At 42.8% G+C, this 20,988-nt stretch overlaps 1 protein-coding gene across 7 annotated transcripts in view; it reads left to right on the plus strand.

The window, feature by feature from the left end:
- Nucleotides 1–20,988, plus strand: part of CACNA1C (calcium voltage-gated channel subunit alpha1 C) — a 665,915-nt gene that overhangs the window by 42,668 nt on the left and 602,259 nt on the right. The gene's annotated exons all lie outside the window — the stretch shown is intronic.

Here is a 20,988-nt window from a genome sequence, read left to right on the forward strand (position 1 = left end):
AGTAAAGGCACAACACAAAACATAAGTCTGGAATACAGTCCATAGAATTACCATAAAATGCTGCCCTCCTTCCCAAAACATTACAAACTAAAGATTCCTCATGATTTGATTTGTGGAACAAAATTTTATCCTGTGTCAGAGCATAGACTAGGGACACTGTTCATTTAGCCCAGTAAGAATTCATTGGGATATGAAAGCATTTGCAGGGATAGATAAGAGAAATTAAAGACCATTCCTCCTAAATAGATACAACTGGTTGTATGACTGTCACCTTTGTTGAAAAGCTTGATGTTGTTTTCTGAGATGTAGTCATTTTGAAGAAATATTCTTATAACGTTGTCTATAACAAGCCACAGTGAAATAAAGACTTTGACTTTGCTGAAACATAAATCCTGAGTTAACCTTTTACTTTGACACTTTAGGGAAAAAAAAATTCTTATTACATTTTCAATCATTTCCCACTTTTACAATTAACTTCAAACTGGTATTGAGTTTGTGACAGGAATGTTTGTGACTTGGTATCATGCCTTATTGCCACTTTTCCTGCTGTCTGATTGCACTGTTTGAAAGCATCAGATATTGGCTACTGCTACTGATGGTATGTGTATGTGCAGATAATTCACTTTAACATTTAAAGAAATGGACCTGGAAACGGGAATCTTTCATAACTTGACATCTAGGTTATAGTACACTGACTCATTGTCTGCTATCAGTTTTGCTTTGTAACATGGAAAGATAAAAACTAAGCAGATTTGACATTTGGAGGATTTACATTTGTCTTGAGTTTAATTAAGCATAGGTAGTCTTATTTCAACATCATGAAACCACTGGATAATGGCTTCTGAGTAGCATTTTGGATAAACTTTAGTAATGGAATCAGACAGACTGAACTCGTCTGTCTGGGAAAATATTAATATTATTAATCTGAGCAGCTGTATTGAAGCTGTCTGTAAGAGATCTGTTTTGCACATATAGTAGCTCTGTTTAATATTTTACCTCATCACATAACCACCCAATCACAACAGCTTACAATTAAATGTAGTAATGTAATAGAAAATACAAGAACTCCAAGAGCTAGATTTGTAAAAGTTTGCATGTGAGAGTAGGGAAAGAATTCATTACATGGGTAGCTGTTCTGGGGAAGTAGGGGAGGGGAGAAAACTAACCGGGGAAACTGATCTCTTGTTATCAGTGGAACAGGAATATAATATGGCAGTACAAGAGTACATAATAGGCATGGTGTGCAGTGGCAGTAGAGTGGGCTTTCATTCATCTGTGATACTGTTTTACCTCTACGTTTTGTGTTAGGTTCTGGAGGTCTGACTGAACAGTAGCCTCTTGTCCTACTCTTTGTAAAAGAGGCTTTCCATTAAGACAGGGCATAGCTTGATGGGTTCATCCTAACAGAAGTCTTCCCTGTGCTGAATTAAGCTTTCAGGTTACATTTGAGTTAGTTCAGCAGTTTTGCCTGTTAACTCCTTGGGGTCTCTTACAAGATAATAGGCATGGGTTTTATATTCATGCATAGGTATTAAAATAACATTTTGTATAATTCATACAAATATATCTGAGAGCCTCATGTAATTTGGTGTACGCTTAAAGAGTTAAATATTTAAGCTGAGGACGAGTATTAGGTAAAGGTGAAAAAATGTATTAGAGATTTGGAATGAGATGAAGAACAGATGGGGCACAGAGTTAGAAGGTAACTGTTCCACATGGCAGAAAAAGCAGAACAGAGGAGTCTTGCAATTAAATAGCCAAATTGCATGCGGAAGTTCAGAGAAGTGGCCAGCTACTTTGGGATCACTTAATTTTATTCTCTAGTCTAGAATCCCAAAGGATTCTTTCAGCAGCAGAATGACTATGCCTACTTCAGTGTGTATAGTTTAGTATTGTATACTGTTATGTTTGTCCAGAGCATTCATAAATAAATGTCTCCAGCCATGACTGTGGGAAAGAGTGCTGCCGGATGGCTGGCACAGAATACATAATAAATATAAAGTAAAACAATACATGCATTAGCACTGGCAGATTCAACAGAAGTAACTTTAGATTCACACATGCCGATTCAACACATACACATATCTCACATATACCAATGTGCATATCTTTTTTGTATCCCTTTCAATAAAAAGTCAGTTGGTCTAGTGTTCCCTTGCTTGTCTAGGGGAAATGTTCACTTGTGTAACAAGTCTGGCTTCATATTCACTTTGCAATTTAATTTTTGGGGAAAAAAGTTACTGTAGCTAACCGAACTTGAGGAGGCAGCCAGCCGATTTCACAGGCAGATCCAGAGGTTGATCACCATTTTTTCAGACTGAGTGAGGTGTGGCCCTTCCACACCTCTGATTGGCCTAGGGGCACCAGCAGTCCTGCCTCTCCCCACAGATGGCCACAAGGACGGAAACTGCAGCTTAATTATCCTGATTAAGCCTGGGGAAACCGTTAATCCATGTGTTATTAAGCGTGGGTTAATGGCTTCCTCAGGCTTAATCAGGGTAATTAAACTGCAGTTTCTGGCCATCTCCAGTGGCAGGCTCTGCAATGTTAGTAGTCTTGGTTCAAAAAACCCCAAAGCAAAATTAAAACTTACCAGCAAGCAGAGGAAAGGGTGGGAAGCCCTGCAGTCTTGGAGCACAGCGGGAAGGCAGAAGAGGAAGAAGGGACAGGAAAGGGGGAGGGCTGCCTGCAGCAGGAAGCTCAGAGGCAGCATCCATTCCTCCTGCTGTAAACAGTCCCACCCACCACCCCCACCTTCTCCTTCTGTCCTCCCTACCTGCCACTGTCTCCTCCCCACCCTTACACCTTTCCTCCATGCTCCAAGACTGCAGAGCTTCCTCGCCTTTTCTCTGTTTGCTGATAAGTTTTTTCGGGGGGGGGGGTTGTTTTTTTTGGCAGAAAGCCTGCCAAAATTACAGAATCCCCCCCCCCCCTTTTTTTGCAGGTTCCATGAAAATGGCACAATCACAATTTCAGGAAGTCCCTAACTACAGCAAGTCCTACATTACTGATTTCCAGAGACATGGAGAAGCTTATTCAAGAAATGCATTGCCTAGTACAAAGATGGGCAACTTACAACCTATGGGGGAGATCCAGTCCGCAGAACCTTTGAATCTAACTGCAGAGCCATGGCTTTGGTAGCATTTGTCAGCAAGGGGCTCTGTTTGCCCCATGCTGCATCACAGCCAGGCACCAAGGACTTTGATGGAGGGGAGCTCTACCTGTGTGGCACTGTAGCCTTATGTCAAAGAGACATCTCCTTGTCAGCAGTCGAGACATCTGGGTTCTAGTTCCCACTCACTTTGGACCTGAGTTAGGTCATTTCTGGCCTCCTGCTGAAAAACATTAACAAGTTCTGACCTTGTATGTGACGTGTAGTCACTCTTTTTTTGTAAAGCTCAAAAGAGAAAATCAGCCATTTCCCAGTAAACTGACACTTTTCCTCAGGTTCTCAGTGCATCTTTTCTAATATTTCATTGTCATTTTCCAAGCATTTTTTCATCTTGGAATGGTAGTTCAAAGAGTAGTTTCTTCTGTGTAAAGGAGAGAAAAAGGGTGCATGAGAGTGAGTGTGCATGTGTGTTGCCCTCAGAAATGCTTTAATTAGAGTTGGGGATCTGAGAGTTTCCTTCAGCAGCAGACCCACTATAAAAAGCATTCTACTCTTCTAAAAATGAAGATCAAATAGGAAACCACTTCACCTTTTTGATCTTGTTCAGTGGAAAGCAGCTAAAGAAACTCTTACAGACAGAAAAGAACTGGTCATCACCGCCCTTGTCCTTCAAGTAAGAAAGAGTATTGGGGCTGGGGTGCTGTGGGCACTAAGGTGCAGGTTGACAGCCTAGAGGTTGCAAGTTCGAGGTCATAGCAGAAGTGCACCTGGTGCAGCCTATCAGATTTCAATGAAGCTGAAAATTCTGCTAAATACCTTGTCACAGGGACACAGAAAAAGGAAAGGACCTTGGAACAGCAGGGTGAATTCAGTCAATTGTTTTTAGATGCTAATCAAGTAGAGGATGATAATAAGAGAGAAAGTAGTTGTGGGCTGCACAGAGATTCTTTTCTTCCACTGATGCTTTTTATGTGAAGCTCAACAAAATGGTGGCTGATACTGTTTCACTGAATAGTTATGATCAGAGTGAATTCCATGTTTGAACATAGGACATTAGAGTCCAAGAGCCAGGAGTAAAACAGGACATACTTATAACTATTTACTCTTAATAGGAGTCTTGCCCCAAAATATACATACCGCACTTCACACATATAATATCCACTGATAGACATTCACCTCCCCTATTTCATTACTTTTTCCATTAGCTATGATAACTAGCTATAAAGCTTTATGATATCATTTCATATGCATTTGCTGGGAGTGGCCACTTGTTGTCATTTGTCAGTGATGCACATTATATTCATGGGTGGAGACAAGATGATGACAATGTAGATGGAGTCCAGCCTAGCTAATTCCAACAGCAGTTACTGCTGTTAGCTGGATCACTCTGAACTGCCTGGAATGTTAGAGATTCCTGTAGCCAAGCAGTGTTCCAAGAAAAGAGCCATTATGTAGCTGCCCTCTTTTTCAATCCAGGAGCTAGGAAAGAGAACAGTATGTGTGAGGAGTTACTGACATTTCTTCTAGCCTTGCAGCAGGAGTACAGACCGTGGGCACTGACAGAAGTAACATTTGTCATGCAGTTGACCTCTTGAAGGCGCTCCATAGCTGTGGCCTGACAGAAGTGTACGGCTGCGGAGTGCTTTAAAAGTGACCACCTGCGGAACAAATAAACCCTGTTGTAATGAGGGTTCAGATGAAGGTGCACCAAAGCAGAGTGCCTTCATTAACTTCTGTCTGATTGGGGCTGGGCTGGTGCAATCCAGCTCCACCCTTAGTGCTGTCTGCAGGATAGGAGCAGGGAGAAGGAGGGGAGGGAGCTCCGAGCTGGGGTTTGCCCAGCCTGCAATGGAGGCAGGAAGGCAGGTGGATTGGAGACCCCTGAGGCTCTGGGAGGGGAGGGGAGGGGAGGGGAGTGGGGGTAGGGGAGAGAGGCTGCAAGCACACAGCTCCTCCTGAATCAGCTCCAAAATCAAGCTCCCTTCCCCTCCCCCCCCAACAGTGAACATCTGTTTGGTTGGGGGGGTGGTCACTGTAACTCATGGTGCTTTCTCTGAAGTGACATGGGTTACAATGGGGAGCTGCATGTCTGTCAATGTCCTAAGTTTCAGGCTGCAACCCTACCTAAACCATCTAGGAGCTCCCTTTTTCCCCTTACTTCAGACTCAAGGCAAGTGTTGGGTTGAGAAACCAAGTCCCCAGTATTGGAAAATTTATGCTGAGGCCAACAAAGGAGTGGAGAAAGAGAATTTACTGAGCAGAGCACTGAAAAAGTGAAAGGAGGAGCAGATAAGAAAAAAATTAAAAATGAGGGACACAGTGCTGATGAACTGGCTGAGTGATCACAAAATTGATTAATTATCCAAAGCTATAGTGGATGAACTGGGGAGGAAAGCACTGAAAGGAGCTGCCTGGTAGTGACTGGATAAAAACTGATGATCAGGGGTATAGAAAATGTGTTACCAAAACTGGTCATATGGCTGTTTGAAATTGAGGTAAATGGGAATGGATGTAGGTGGATAGTAGCTTTTGGGGGACCAGATTTGGAGGAACCAGAATACTGCTGAAGTCAATTTGAACCTGCCAGTAAAACACAGCATTAATTTAATATTTTTCCTTCAGCAGTGGCTAATGCTGTCCCTGTTGTTTTGGAGTAAGGCCAATCTTGTCATTAAAATACATGCTTCTAATATTCCAGAGTACTACAGGATATATTTGAGAGAGAGACATAAAGGCACTCTAAAGGATACTGAGAGGTATAGATGAATAAATAGGATATCGTCTCAGGATATTTTATAGTATTATTTCCTTGGTTTGTGGACTGCTGAAACTCTGCAATCTGAGTTAACAGACTCCCTTTGGACTACTGTGAAGTTTAGTATTTTTCCCCAACTTTTTTCCCCTATTAAATTTTTTCAGTACTCATAGCAATGTATTTTACCAATTCTTGAATAGGTTCTGACCTTTATTTTCATCTGTATTATTTTCTGTGTCAATGCATGTGTTCTATTTTTTGGAAAAAAATACATTATAAAAAGGAAACTATTTAAGTTGTGGTTTCACAGATTTTGTGTAAACCATGAAATCCAGGATTGTCCACCACATCTGTGAAATCAATAACAACAACAAAACTTAATAAAAATAAAATGCTGGCTCCCCAGTAGGAGCCAGCAGTTCTGTCTGCTGGGAGGGGAAGGTGCTGGCTGGCAGGGCAGCACAAAAGGGCAGCAGACGGGATGGCCGCTGTCCCACTGTCCCTCCTCCCCCACTGAGGGAGGCCTCTTCACCAGTCAGTGCCAAGGAGCAGAGTAGCACAAAGTGCAGCCAGCAGTCAAGATGGCAGCCACTCCCTCCTCCCCCCGGTTTCTCTCCACCAATCAGCGCCAAGGGGCAGGGCTGCCACAAAATGCCCATGAAATCAGTTTGGCATGCTGCCAGCGGGCCATGAAAAACCCTTTGTCTCACTGTGATTTAAATTGATCGCTAATTATAAGGAATTACTCCAAAAAAGCAGACTTCTGTTTTTCTAAGTTTGAGGTCTTCAGCTACTGTGATGGAAGATTTTTGCCACGGGCCTCAATGAGAGCAATACCAGGTCTCTCAAATCCTGTATCAATTCAAATCTGATTGCAGATTCTACAATATTCTTATTTTTTCCTCACTTTGCATCCACTAGAAAACTATTACACACACAAATGAAACAGAATTATAGTTAGTTCAAAACCACACTGGAACTGATGAACTCCACTGAAGTTTTGCTTTAATTTACAGATGAAGAAACCTTATAACCCTGCATGACCTTGCACAAAGAACAATATAATATTGTGCATTCTTTCAATGTAATCAGGAAAACTGGAGCTAGTTTCAGGGGAATTAAAGTTAGCCTGCATAAGAGGCTGTAATTAATATGGAGTCTTTCTGCTTGTTATCCCTACAATTAGGCATTAGAATAGAGATAATGTACACTTAGAGTAAAACTAGGGGCTGCCTAAGATAGGAAGCTGAGAGGAAAATGCATCTGTTGTTTTATTGGCAATAGTAAAATGGCATGAGCCTGGTCAGTGTCACAGTATGGTGATAACATAATGAAGTTAAGGCCAAGGTTTACAACACATTCCATGGAATACATTACACTCAATTGTTTATGCTTTTGGATAAATAGTAGCAGAAAATTCCTAGGGTTGTTTTGATAGCTCATCTTTCCATCCCTTTTCCTTATTACAGCAAGGAAACCTTGTAATACTGTGGTTAAATGATAAATTCTTCTGTAATGCATGCCGTCTGTACCTGGGTGTTAACTTCAGGCTAATTTGTAAAAACTGAAATATGCCTCTTACAGCAAGACAGGATTTGTTCATGCCTTTCAGGCTAAGTACAGATAGTCAAAAAACCTGAGATTGAATTGATTTAATTTTAACAGGATAGTTTAAACTGAGTATATTCAACCAGTAAGCAAGTGAACAGACATTCACTTTTGATTCCAGAAATACAGCAATATACCTACAGTGACCCAGGTTAGAAACTTGGGGGCACTAGACAGCTTGAGCCAAGGTTAGCCCACCCACCCTGTGAGAGTGTGGGGGGGGGGGGCGGGGGGGTTGTGGAGGAGGTGCAAAGCATCCTGGGATACTGGGGAACTGAGATATCATAGATCTAGAGGGGATCTGCGACAGAAGTTAAATAAACCAATTTAACCTAAATCTGTTAAGTGTGATACTACATCCATCCAGGTTTATCTTAAACTGATTTCAGCCATTTTGTAAGTGGTTTATTGACACTGAAGTTCTGTTGTGTTACAGATTTGAACCAGTTTTTGATCACATATACTAGTTTATGTGTAATTTCTAGCTTCAGTGACTACTAGCCTGTATGAGTTTACTTGGCAGTGTGAAGCGGCTTACACCTAAGAGACAATACAAGTGTGTCCCAGTTTACTTTGCTTGTGATTACTAAATATCAAATTGAATAGATGATGTCTATTCAGAAAGGGAGAAAGTGTGCTGAAACATTCTGCAGTAGACAGACACACTATTTGCGCAACACTGTGTTTAGATATATTATAAATCTTGGTACAGGAAAAGAAGGAAATTATGGTCTTACAATGGGGATGACTCAATTTATATGGCACTCAGGTATTAGAGAAGATCATAAGGAAAAGAAGAAATTTGTATTCAGTCTATAGTATGTAATTAATAAGGTAGTAGCCGCTAATAGAATGATGTGGATAAAAATATTGAACAGATGTCTCATTCTCTGTGCACTGAATGAGGCAAAGTCCCTGTGGGAAAATAGTATGAGACATGTAATTAAGGACTGTATCTTAATGGAAATGCACACTGGGACCAAATTAAGGATGCACAGGAAACCTTGATTTTGGTATTTCATAAAAACTTTTGAGTGCTTAACTTTGCAACCTTAATAAAAAGTTAAATTAATAAATAGTAAAATAATAGGGTTGGAACCTTGTATCTGCTGTACAGACCTCTGCAATTCGAGCAGAGGTCGAATAACATGTAACCCTTGTCTGTTATTTGTGCTGTCTGAATAACAGACAAGGGTTACAAGTTGCCATCATCTCTGTGGACCAAGTATGGAAGGGGATGGAGTATTTTTTCAGTGGGATTTACAGATATTTGCTGAGAGCAGAGTGGGGAGACTCTAGAAAGGACCGCGCAGATTCTTTTGCGCTATTACCCCTGGTTTGACTCCTGAACTTTTCCCTCTAAGCTGTCATTGTCTCAGTCCTGCTGCTTGTCTCAGTTTCATTCTCCTCATTTAGCCTGGGTCAGTATCCACTCCTCAGGCCTCTCATCCCAATCCCAGTTTCTACACAGCAAGTGATAATGCCCCCCTCAAAAGTGCCCCTTTACATATGCTCTGGGGGTAGGGGTGGGAGTAGCACTTTAATAAAGAGTGACTCTGAGAGCCGCTCTATTTAAAGTACCTCAGTGTCTTGCATATCAGTGTCCTTGTGCTTAAAAATGGTGGCGAGGGTGCTTGAACTAAAGCTCATTTGATGAGCTTTAGTTCAAGCACCCTCGCCACCATTTTTAAGCATGGGGACATTGATACACAAGGCACAGGAGGCTGCTGGAGTGTGGTAATTACTATGCGCCAGCAGCCTCAATTAATTGAGTTTGCCCTGATGTGCTGTAATTACAGCATGTCAGTGCAGCCTACCTGCATCCTTAGTCTTAGTCTTTTAAGCCTCCCCATATTTAATCCCAGTTTCCTTGTCTGCTAATCCTCAACCACCCCCAGGTTTTCTCATCTGATCAGTCCTCACCCACTTCTGCCTTCCACTTTATTCTAGTATGTTTGCCTAGCCAGATGTCCATTCTAACATGCAATATACCTTTGGTAGTGTAAGAGTGATGATGCAGCCATGATGGTCCAGAAATTATGCAAGAGGCAAGGATTTCTTAGGATGTTATCTTTTATTGTACCAAGTGTGTGGTTGGGATAGAATTAGACAAAGTTTCAAATGCAAGATATTCTTCTTTAGGTCTGACCAGAAGCTGTGTTTGGTAAAAACTTGTCTAACTATCCCAGTCATACAGTTGATTAAATAAAAGATACCCCCTTAAAAATCCTTGCCTCTTGCAGTGTATCTTTGTTAGATGTCTCCCTACTGCCTCTGTTCCTTAGCCACTGTTCCTAGCTTTAGTGTCTTCCCCCTCACCCCTTCATCTGATCTCAGTGAGTCCCCTTATTTCTCTCAGAAGTTTCCAGTCCTAGTCAGCCAGTCCCAGTCTTCTTCATGGATAGTTCCATCATGTACTCTCTCAGCTCCAAGTCGCTTTGCTCAGCCAATTCCTTCAACTTTATTCACAGTTTCTCTTCCCCCTTCTCAGGTCCCAGAATTAGACTCATTTTCCTAAGCTGCTTTCATTCCTCTGATATGACTTCTTTTTTGCATTCAAATCAGATGGCTTCTTTACCATACTAGCTGGGTGCCAGCATGAAGGCCAATGACATAAAAGAGCAAGGCTTTCTGCTGGTAGCTTCAGTGCCTGGCTGCACATTGGGTCAGAGTATCTCAGAGAACCCATTATTGGAAAACTTCTGAGCTCCATTAGCTCTTGGCTGGTGTATGTTTAGTTGCGCGGGGGGAGGGGGGGATGCTCTACGTGCAGTTTAATTGTTTTAAGAACCAAAAATATAATATCAATAATATAATGAAAAACTATATAATAGAGTTAGAGAATTAATTCAGTTACCGCATTGTCTATGATCAATTATTTATGTAGCATTATACAGTATGCAATGTAACAGAGTAATAGAGGGACAGGGGAATTTAGAGGTATAGGCTAAGGGAAAATTAGGTTTTAGTTAGGGATTGGAGGCAACAAAAGTAAACATGAAGACAGAGAAAGATTGTTTGAGAGAGCTATCCCAGATAGGAGTAGCTACAGCAGAGACTGGTAGTAAAAGTGTCATCATCGGGAATCCCTCATGGTCAAGGATGATCACTCTCATAAGTCAAGTAAAGGGTTTTGAATGAGTCCATTGAGGGCTAAGAAGGCTGATGCTAGACCGCAGACTCTCTGGCAGATGCCACAGGTGGTGGTTAAAGGGAGGGTCAGACTACAGATTTCTTGTGCTGTTTCCTTTCCTTCTGTTTCTGTTGTTTTTCTACCTTCAGGGTGAGAAGGTTTTCCTCAAAGTAAGATTACCTTCTCTTGCAAAGTGTCACCATGTAGCTCTGTCCTGGACAAGTTTTTCCCAATTTGTGATGTCAGTGCCACACTTCTTGATGTTCACCTTGAATATGTCCTTAGAGCATTTCCTGTGGCCCCTGCATGTCCTTTGTCCTTGGCTGAGTTGGGAGTATAGCAGTTGTTTTGGTAAATATGTATCAGGCATGTGCACACAATGCCTTGTCCACCACACCAATGTTGAATGATCAGTGCTTTCATTCTGTGGTGTTAGCGTCAGTGTGGATAGTGGCATTTGTACAACAATCCTCCCACTTTATGCCAAGGATCTTCTGGAGGTAGCACTAGTGAAGGTGTTCCAGGCTTTTCAGGTGGTCCCCGTAGGTCACCCAGGCTTCATAGCCAAAGAGAAGAGTTGGGGTTAACACAGCCTTATATAACAGGAGCTTTGTTTGAGTCGTGATGTCATGATCGTTGAATGCATGATGATTCAGTTTTCCAAAGGCAGATCTGGCACATCGGATCCTATACTGGATCTCCTCATTGATATTGGCCTTCTTTGAGAGATGGCTGCTGGGGTATACAAAGTGTTCTCCGGCTCGTCTGTCAGTGTGCATCTTTGAATGAGGATTTTGAATTGACCTTTCTGTCAATGAAGATCTACTCTCCTCTACTAGCACATTTAGAAAAAATGTGCTAGTAGGGGAGCGTAGAAGAAAAGCTGAGAGAGAAAACCTCTGTATAACGAACTGGGGAAAAAAATCCACGGATGTTCCTAAAAAAACAGGAGAAATTTTCACCTGAATTATGGACTCCATGTGGAGTTTAGGGAGTCATCTGAAGATGGGAGTGATGTGGATATGGTATAGGGATGGGGATGTTTAAATTTTGACCTATGTAGCAAGTCCTTGTCCCAGGGGTGGTCACAATGCTCCCTGGTGGCCACTCAGCCCTTGCCAACCTACATTCCCTTGGGGCCTCTCCTACTCACACACCACACGTTGCTGTTATTAGTTTCAGATAACAGGGAGGCTGGCCCAGGGCTTTTCAAGCCTGGTCTTATTCTTAGGACCACAGGTACTCATGGACATTGCTTTAAGGGCTAGTTTCATGGACTCCATCCTTCCCAATATGCACTCCCATTCCTTGTAGGTGATCTGCTAACACCTGTCTTAATGGGCTACAGACTCCCAGCCCCAGTCCTCATGCCTCCTGGGTTCCAGACCTCTGGGCTCTCTAGTTCTCCTGACACACTGCCCTCTATCTGGGCTCGGGCCCTTTGGCCTCATACACTGACTTCTGGCAGGCCCTAGGCACTGGAACTTCCCTCAATACACCATAGTACCAACTGGGCACTGGACCCTCCTGGTCCCCACCAGACCTTCTCTCGATACAACCTAGTCCCCCTTGGGCACCGGACTCTCCTGGTCCCCTCCAGGCACCGGACCTTCTCCCAAGTACCTATTCCTTCCTGGGCTCAAGCTTGTTTTCTCTGTGGGCCTCAGGTCTATCTTTTCCGAGGCCTGCTCCAGCACCCACACATGGCTCCAGTTCTCTCCCTCTGGGCCCCAGGTCCTCTATTCTTCTGGCATATCTTTCTCTCTCTCTTGCTGGGCCAGTTGGGACCTCCATGCCTCCCCTTCAGCCCCTTCCACAACCACCAGGTCATTCATGAGCAAGCCTGTTGGGCCACTGCTTCTACCCCCAGGCCTATCTGTTCCAAGGCCTGCCTTGCCTCTTTCAGGCACTGTTCCCAGGCCTACCTCTTCCAAGGCCTACTTCATTTATCTTGGGCGCTGATCTACTCTGGGCTCCAGGCACCCTGGCCCCTCTGCTGCCCTTCTCTAGGCTATGGGCTCACCCGCTCCTGTTCCCAGGTCCATCTGTTCCAAGGTCTGGCCTGTTCCTGGGCTCAATGCTGCTTACTTCAGATCAGTGATTATGTCACAAGCCCTGCTGCCAGGAGCTCCTCTCTGTGGCACTCAGAGACTGCCTGACCAGCACATGCCCTGGGCTTATATAGCTCAAGCCCAGTCCCTTTCTAGTCTGCCACACCTGCAGGCTGCTCCTCAGGCAGCCCCTCTGTCAAAGTGACAGGCACCCCAAGTGCCCTGTCACAAAGTATCTATCTTGATTGTTCATGCTAGGTCTGTACATTAGCCCAGAAGCCCCAAACATACTGACCAGCATTTTTTCTGTAGTTTTAAACTGTCTAAATTACTGAATGATCAACTAATCATACTTATTTCCTTTTTTTAGATAGAAGTAGATATTATTTCTGAAACCCAAAGATCATTCAGGTTGCCAGAGTGGGAGCACTCTTGTGTTCCTGGAGGACAGTGCATGTGAAGGTGAATGGGGATCAACTGAAAGATTTGTAGGACTGTTCTCTTTTGTGTACTTTAGTCCTTTCCTCTGTAAAACAAACATAACTTTTTAACTAGTAGAAATATTCAAAATGAAGTAAAGAAAAAAACCACTCATGTTTCACACAAACCATTTTAGTGCTGTTTATTCTTCTTCAGCCTTTAGGATCTAGTCTCCCCATAATGAACGTATAAATAGCTTATTAATTATATCAGGAGTTCTGTATCTGTATCTAGATAAGTAAGAACTTTTATGTAAGGGATTCCTTTAAATCTCTTTCTTGTGTCAAATTCTGCAGTCCTTAACCAGGTCAAACTCTTATTGACTTCAGTCAGGGTTTTGCTTGATAAAGGAATCCAAGTCCCATCCCACTGCCATTATTTTATTGTGCACATGTGACAAAGCTACTGGAACTTTAGTCCTTTGTGGCATGTACAACAAACTGGACTTTAAAAACAACACATACCCCCCCCTCCCCCGTCCTTCCCTCCCACCCCCGGTGTGCCTATGCAAAAATAGAAGAGCTTAATCTTAATTATAGCTTCCTTAGGAACAAATCTGTTGTTTGTAAAAAAGATGGCAAAAATATTAGAAAAGGAAGGAGTCCTCTGCATTTTTGTTAAAGGCCTAAGTAGCTATTTTTCCCAGGAGGATTTGTACTCTTCTCTGTCTTTTTAACTTCTAATACCCTTTGGTCTGAACATCACAGCCAGTTCTTTAGTCCTTCTAGCTGAAGAAAGGATAGAATATACTTCAAAGCTGAATAATGCTGCTCCTGAACTTGTGAAAGGTAGTGGATACTGTTGAGAAATGCAAGGCGTTTGCAGGGTTGACTCTGATTTAGAACCCATGCTGGCCTGAGGAGAAAGAGATTGGAATTGAACCTATTTTGAGGTTTTTATTTCTTTTTTTCCTTGATTGGCAAGATAATACCATCAAGAGACCAGGCCTATCAATGATGCTTTTGTATTAAAAAAAAATATTGAAAGTTCATCAGTTGTGTAAAATTTGAGTAAGCAGAAGGCAACTTTAATACCTAACACATCCCATTTCAGTTGGGTATTGGAGAGCTGGCTTGGACTTTCTCCACACAGCAGAGTATCTTTTTAACTTGACAAGTCCTATGGCCCCTGGACCTAGAAGGGGAGCCTGAACTGTCTTTAGATTATGGCATTTTTCTAACCTTTTACAGTAGTCTTAAAATTCATATCTGTACACAAAAGTGAGTTTATCCAGAGGTGTTGAATTCTAATTCCTTGACCCCTGAAGAATACATGTGGTTTGAAGACTATGTTCTTGTTACTTCCTGTTGATGTTACCATCTATAATAGTTGGTTAGCATTTGATGTCAACACCATTTGCCCCATGGACTAAATTTGTCAGTGGTAAAATGTGTTTGTCCAGTTCCTACAGGGCATACTTTCCAACTGCAGACTTTTGGTGGTTCCCTGGCTAGCTGTGTTGGCAGTCATGTAATTGCTTTTCAAACTGCCTTGTTAAACTTGCACTGATAGTTTTGGGATTTTGAAATGTATCCTGCCTTGTTGGCTTGGTGCTAGCTCATCTGCCATAAGGCTTATTTGCAAGGTTATATTAGGAATTGAAGTGATTTTTCCCTTCTGGTGTATTAAAATACAATACTGTTTAATTATAACTTTGTTTAACCAGAACTAACAAGTAGTAAGTTATTTCCACACCTAAAATACTATGCAAGCTTACCCTGTGATAGTGGAAAAAGTAGGATTTTTAAATTTGTACAATGAATATTAAATCTCTAAAACTTCAGGTGCCTTTCCCTCCATTCTTCTCAACCAGAGTGCAATGCTAGCACTGAACGGCGTGCAAACACGATTCACAGGATAAACTCAGAGATTTCAAATAGGAATCCACTGAGAAGTGCCTTGAGTCTGAAAATGCTGGGAACCACTGCTTTTGGTATCCCAAACTCTTCACCCCATGCCACAAACATGTGGGCTGGGTCCCCATGTGCAGGGGTGTGCAGTTTGTGGCACCACAAACCATACATGGGGAACACCAAAACATGCGCAGCACTGAAAATTTGCAGCACTGCGACAAAATTTGCTACCACGAAATCCTGATAAAAACAAAACAAAACAACTCCTTGGAAAAAAGTGATGCAGAGCACATGTCAGTAGTGTGTGCTGGAAAAAATGGAAGAGCCTGGCATAGTCCCCGGCCCCAGCCCGCAGCTGCAGCCTGCCCTGCCCCGCCCCACCCTTCCCTACCCCTTGCCATGCAGATCCAGGGACACACACACCCCTATGCCCTCCTGGGGTGTGTGCAGTGGCAGGAGCTGCTCCCCCTCCCTGCGCCCCCCAGACAAGCAGCGGCTCTGTCTTGCACCCCGTCCCATCCCACTGGACAGCACCTACCCCAGCCCCAACCCCACTCTCTTCCTCACTGCAGGGGATGTTGATCTGCCCCGCTCCCCTTGCCCCTTCCCTCTTCTTCCACTAAAGCAGACTTAGCAGCTGGATGCAGCTGTGTCAGAAATCGGATTGGTATCAGCCGATATGCCTCCTTAAAAATCAGCTATTGGCATCAGATCCCAAAATCTCTATTGGTGCACCCCTACCCCAATGGAACTACAAGCAGGGAGCTGCAAAGCCCCTAGTACCTAGCAAACTTTCCACTCCTCCCTGGAAAGTGTAATGGTCTGGGTCAGGGATAGGCAACCCCTGGCACATGTGCCAGAGTGTTGTATGCAAAGGTATTTTGCTTGGCATGTGCACCCCTAGAAATGGCAGGGAATGGGCTGGAGCTGTGCTGCCACAACAAAGAGCAGGCTCCTCCTGACTCCCTCACCATCCACCTCTGGCATGCCAACATCTTACAAGTCAAAGTTGTGGGTGTTTTTCGGCACTGTTACAGGGTTGGGTCCCAGACGCGGCCGTGACATTCCCTTGAAGGCTCCGTGACCATGCCTTGTTCTAACTCTAGGGTGTCCTTCTGTCTCACCTGCCATGCCTTGATGGTAAATATAATAGGCAGGCTGCCCACAGGCCTTCACATGGCCCGGTTCCACCAAACCCCTGTTAGCCTCTACCTCTGCCCAGACCCCTTGCTGGGCCCCATTCCATAACTGTGCCCCCCAGATAACACCTCAGAGCTTAAGGGCAAATCATATGGCTCCAAATCCATCCCTACACTATGCCCCCCCCCCACTTCACAGATGGCATCCTTGCAGTTGTTCTGCCAGTTACTGACACAGCCCCTCCCTTCCAACCCCTTGGCTTCTCTCAGCCCCACTCCAGCCCTCAAATCGTTTGGTCTCTCTTTTTGCCCCTCTCCAGTTGCTAAACCCCTTGCTCTCTCCTCTGGCCCCTCTCTGTGTCCTCAGACCCCTTGGTCTCATCCAACTGCTCCCTGAGTCACCAGACCCCTTGGTTTCTCTCAGGCCCCACTCCAGTTGCCAGATCCCTTAGTCTCTCTCAGCCCCCTCAAACCTTTGGTCTTGTCCAACTGTTCTCTGAGCTACTGGACCCTTTGCTCTCTCTCCTGGTCTCTCTCTGGGTGTCAGCTCCTCTGTATTTTCCCAGATACTCTCCAGGCCCTTGGCCTTGTCTGGCCCTGTGCTCTATTCCTAGCTGCTTTCTGGGTCTCTGGACTCACATGGTCTTGGTCTTCCCTGGCCCCTCACTGGGCCTCTGGACCCACATCAAGTGCTTTTCTGTTGGGGTGTGCTCCCCTAGCCTTCCCCCTCCACAGGGTCACCCACAAGGTAGTGGGAGCTGAGGCTTTCTGGCACCCCATCCTCACCTTTTCTGGGTGGCCCATGCATGGAATTTCATGGAAGCTGCCTTGACACAGGCAGCCGCACTATACCATCCAACTCCAGTAAGGTGCAGTTTTAAGTCTTACACATCCCTCTTTGAGCTCTTCCCTAGATGCTGTATGCCCCTCCTGCGCTGCTAACCACTGCATTCCTGGCTGTGGCTCCATATCACATCTGAGTCTTCTAACTCTGGCCCCCTGCCCGCCAAAGTCTTTCTTGACTACATACTCCCTGACCCTTCCCTCTTGGCTGTGGCCCCACAAGGACTTTTGTGTCTCTTGTAGGCCCTGTCCCCATCTCCAAGCCAGTTGATACTCTAGGCTGTCTCAGCTCTGGCCATCTCTCACAGTGGGCCCTCTCACCCTTTGGCCCCTCCTGAGTCCTGGCCCCAGAATAAGCCATTTGAGGTTCCCAGGGTCTGTCCTCCAACTACCATCCCTCTTGTCTCTGTGGGTCTGTCCACTCAGGCTCAGAGATCATTCTCTTTCTTATTCTGCAGGCCTTCATCAGTGTTCCTTACTGCAACTCATTCTCTGGGCTCATCCAGTCCCCTCCTGGCCTGTCAGAAAGGTCCTGTGCACATAGCTCCCCTTTGGGCTTGTCCTGAGCCCTTCTCTCAACAGGCCCCGGGCACTCAGCTCCTTTCTCTCTGGGCTCCTGTGGCCTCTCAAGGAGGAGTGAGGAAATGGCAGTTTCCCCAAAGTGGGGCATTTTCCCTCACAGCAAACCACACATACAGAAGCAGATTAGTGGCAAAAAGCAGTGGCAGCAAATTCACGCCCCTGAATGTGGGGATGTGCCCCTTAGCAGTATATGCGTGAACATTTCTGTTCAGGAACAATAGTGAACTGATTCCCTATCAGTGACATTTTTGGAATGGCTCACGTGTTGTTTGTCCACACCCTTATAGTATAGTTATGTGAACTGTACTGTCCTTTAGAACCAGCACTACATTCTGTTGTGTTTTATCATTTAACTTCTTAAAAATATTGTAAAGTGTACTGCACAAAGAATTAAGAAAGGTGCATTTTAAGAGGTGGAAAGGCCACCCACAAACTACCTCACACACACAACATATACCTACAGTTTAACATCTGAACCTTGATTAAATGAGATGATGCAGCCATACAAATGTCTGTAGAGCTGAAGAGTTTTAAGGAGTTGTTGCTTAAGTATTTCAGAATCTACACTTACATTTTAAAAATGTAAGTCTCTAGTTCTTATGGTTGCAGAGGTGACCTTCAAATATGAACTGAAGGCAGACAGTGGTATAAGTATCCACTTGTGGCTGCAAGACATTTAATAGAATACATGAGGAAAATATGAACTGCTCCCATTCATTCCTGTTCATTGTTGACATAGAAACACAATAATGATAAATAAATATTAGTATAACCAAAAGCACTGCTGACTAGTTTAGCAAAAGCACCATATTAATGAGATGTACTATAAAAACATCATACTAATGGGATGTACTAGCAGAGATTGAGGCATCTAACTGCTAAGCATTGTTCTGGTAGGGAATTCTCCCTTGTGTTGAAAACCATCACTGCTGCTGCCATAAAGTGAAAAGAAAGGGCACTTTCAATTCCTCTGTAGGATCGAAAGTCTGAATTGCTTCCTAAGCTGTTTTGAATATGCTCATCTCCATTGACCTCAGTGATGGGAATATTAGTAATTGACCATGCACAGTCATAATATTATTCATCTGGAACTTATATAATGCAAGTATTATCTGTAAAGGAATTATGTAATGGGCTGTGTATGTTTTTATATGTGTGTGTAAATATTCAGGGCCAGTTCTGGAGCTGGTGTCAACTGACGTAGCTCAACTGTATTGATCTATACCATGTAGGAATCTGAAGCCTTATCTACTTTATATCAAACCAGTTTGACCTCATCCTACTTTGTATAAATCATTAACTATGTTTTTCTTTCATCCAACTGCAAATCAAGCCTTAGAATCATCATATAAAAAAAATCAATAGATCTACCCTTATTTAACATTCTCACTTTATGCGCCTTCTCATTTGACAGTGATAAAATTTTTATCAATCTCAGAGGAAGAGTGACTGTGACTATTTCATTCTGAAATAAACTAGTTTTCACATAAACTGTCTTATCACATAGCATTATTTTGTATTTGCTGGAATTAAGTCTAACGCTATTTTACAGTAAACTTTAAAAATAACATTCTGTTTTTAGCATCTCATTTTTTTCCTTTATATTGAATATAAATATGAATGCCCAACCTAAAGTTCTTTACATTTTACATCACCCATGTGATAGAATCAGGAAATAGTGCTTCTTTTTCCATATCTGAAGCATCAGGTTGTTGAATATGAGTGTTTGACAGCCCATAGGAAGAGATAAAGAATGAATGAGCAAACAAAGGAGAGACAATTGAGTTTCTGAAAACTTTGAGGCCACAGCATATAAGAATAAGTTTGAGTCATTCAGATGGTTCTTCTATCCTGAAATTCTTACAGGGATGAAAAGAAAATGGGGCACATTTAAAAAAAAACTATTTCTACCTTATTGAAGATCCAGTCCTGCAAAATTCTACCCATGTTCATTGACTATACTGACAACATATTTATGTGTGAGATAACGGATGTGGCAAAAGCAAAGGAAATCATCTGGGATAAAATGCAATGCCATGTTTAATGGTAAAATAACTGTTGACACAGCTGTGGCAACATTTCTGACAAATATCTGGTGAAATAAATTTACTTCTTGCTGATGGCTCCTTTGGAAATATTTACCTTTGCTTTGACATTAAAATACTGTATTGAAGAGGGATACCTCCAAAATATTGATCCTGCTTCCAGAAAAAGAGAGATCACAGCTTGTATTCAAGCTGCTGTTCAAAGACTGCTGATATACTTTTCTGCTCTATTCATCTCAGTCACTTGAGCTGTTTTCAGAGCTAGGCAGGATAACATTGTCAAGCTCTAGTATGAATTTGGAAGAGTATGTTTCAAACAGTCAGTGTGTTTTGTGGTTCACTTCCCTCCCACCACTCTGACCTGGTCTAACATATCTTTCAGCCTGTGTAACCTTTATTGTAGCTGACATTCAGTAGAATACAAAGAGAGGTTTTGCTGAATGGTAGGCTGTAATGGCTTTTCTATTTCTCTTAGAGTGATCATTCTATTCAGGCGAAGACATGGAGACCATCTTATACAACTTTGCTTTTCTTTTTCTGTCCTGTTAGACTAGTGTCAAAATTGTTATTTGTTTACAGCATAGCACAAAATGTAATAACCACTACCACCAGCAGGTTGTTTTTTTCAAATTAACTAAAAATCAAATGGCTCAGGACTGTCTTTATGATGCTGACAAAAATCCAAGTGAGCAAAAGTCACTTTAACAGGCCCTGGAAACATACACAAGACAAAATCTCAGAGCCAGGCTCCATAGCTAAAGGAACTTCAGCCTAGAAGGAAAGGGTATATGATCACTTCCCATACATCACTAGCTATGGAATTTCACCTACCAACTTCTGCATTTAGCCTATCAAGAAGAGAAGAAGTGATTCAACATGTCTTTCAGAAAGATAGCCAAATACAATTTAAGAACTTCTACTGATAGAGAAACTATAGTTCCTTCATACATTACTCCAATAATTAACCTTCATTATTAAAAAGTCACAACTTATTTCCAGTCTTACTTTGTATATCTTCAACTTCCAGCCATTGTACCTTTTATATATCTATATCTGCTGGATTAAGAAATCCTTTAGATTAAAAATCTATCCATAGAGACACTTACAGACTATGATCAAATCATAGCTTAACCTTCTCCAAGATGAGTTAGATTGAGCTTCTTTAGTGTTTCACTGTAAAATAGATTTTTGATATGCTACATAATGCTTGTAGCTTTCCTTCAAACCATTTTCAAATGATCAACATCATCTATCAAGTGTATATACCAAAGTTGGGCATACCATTACCTAAACAGTAAAGTGTGTCCAGTTCTATATGCAGAGGTGATATCCCTTCTCTACTTTTGATCAGAATTCTTCTGCATGTACATCTAGAAATTTCATCAGC

This window comes from Crocodylus siamensis, chromosome 4 (assembly GCF_052110815.1).
Source record: "Crocodylus siamensis isolate JL-2025a chromosome 4, ASM5211081v1, whole genome shotgun sequence".
NCBI classification, from domain to species: Eukaryota; Metazoa; Chordata; order Crocodylia; family Crocodylidae; genus Crocodylus; species Crocodylus siamensis.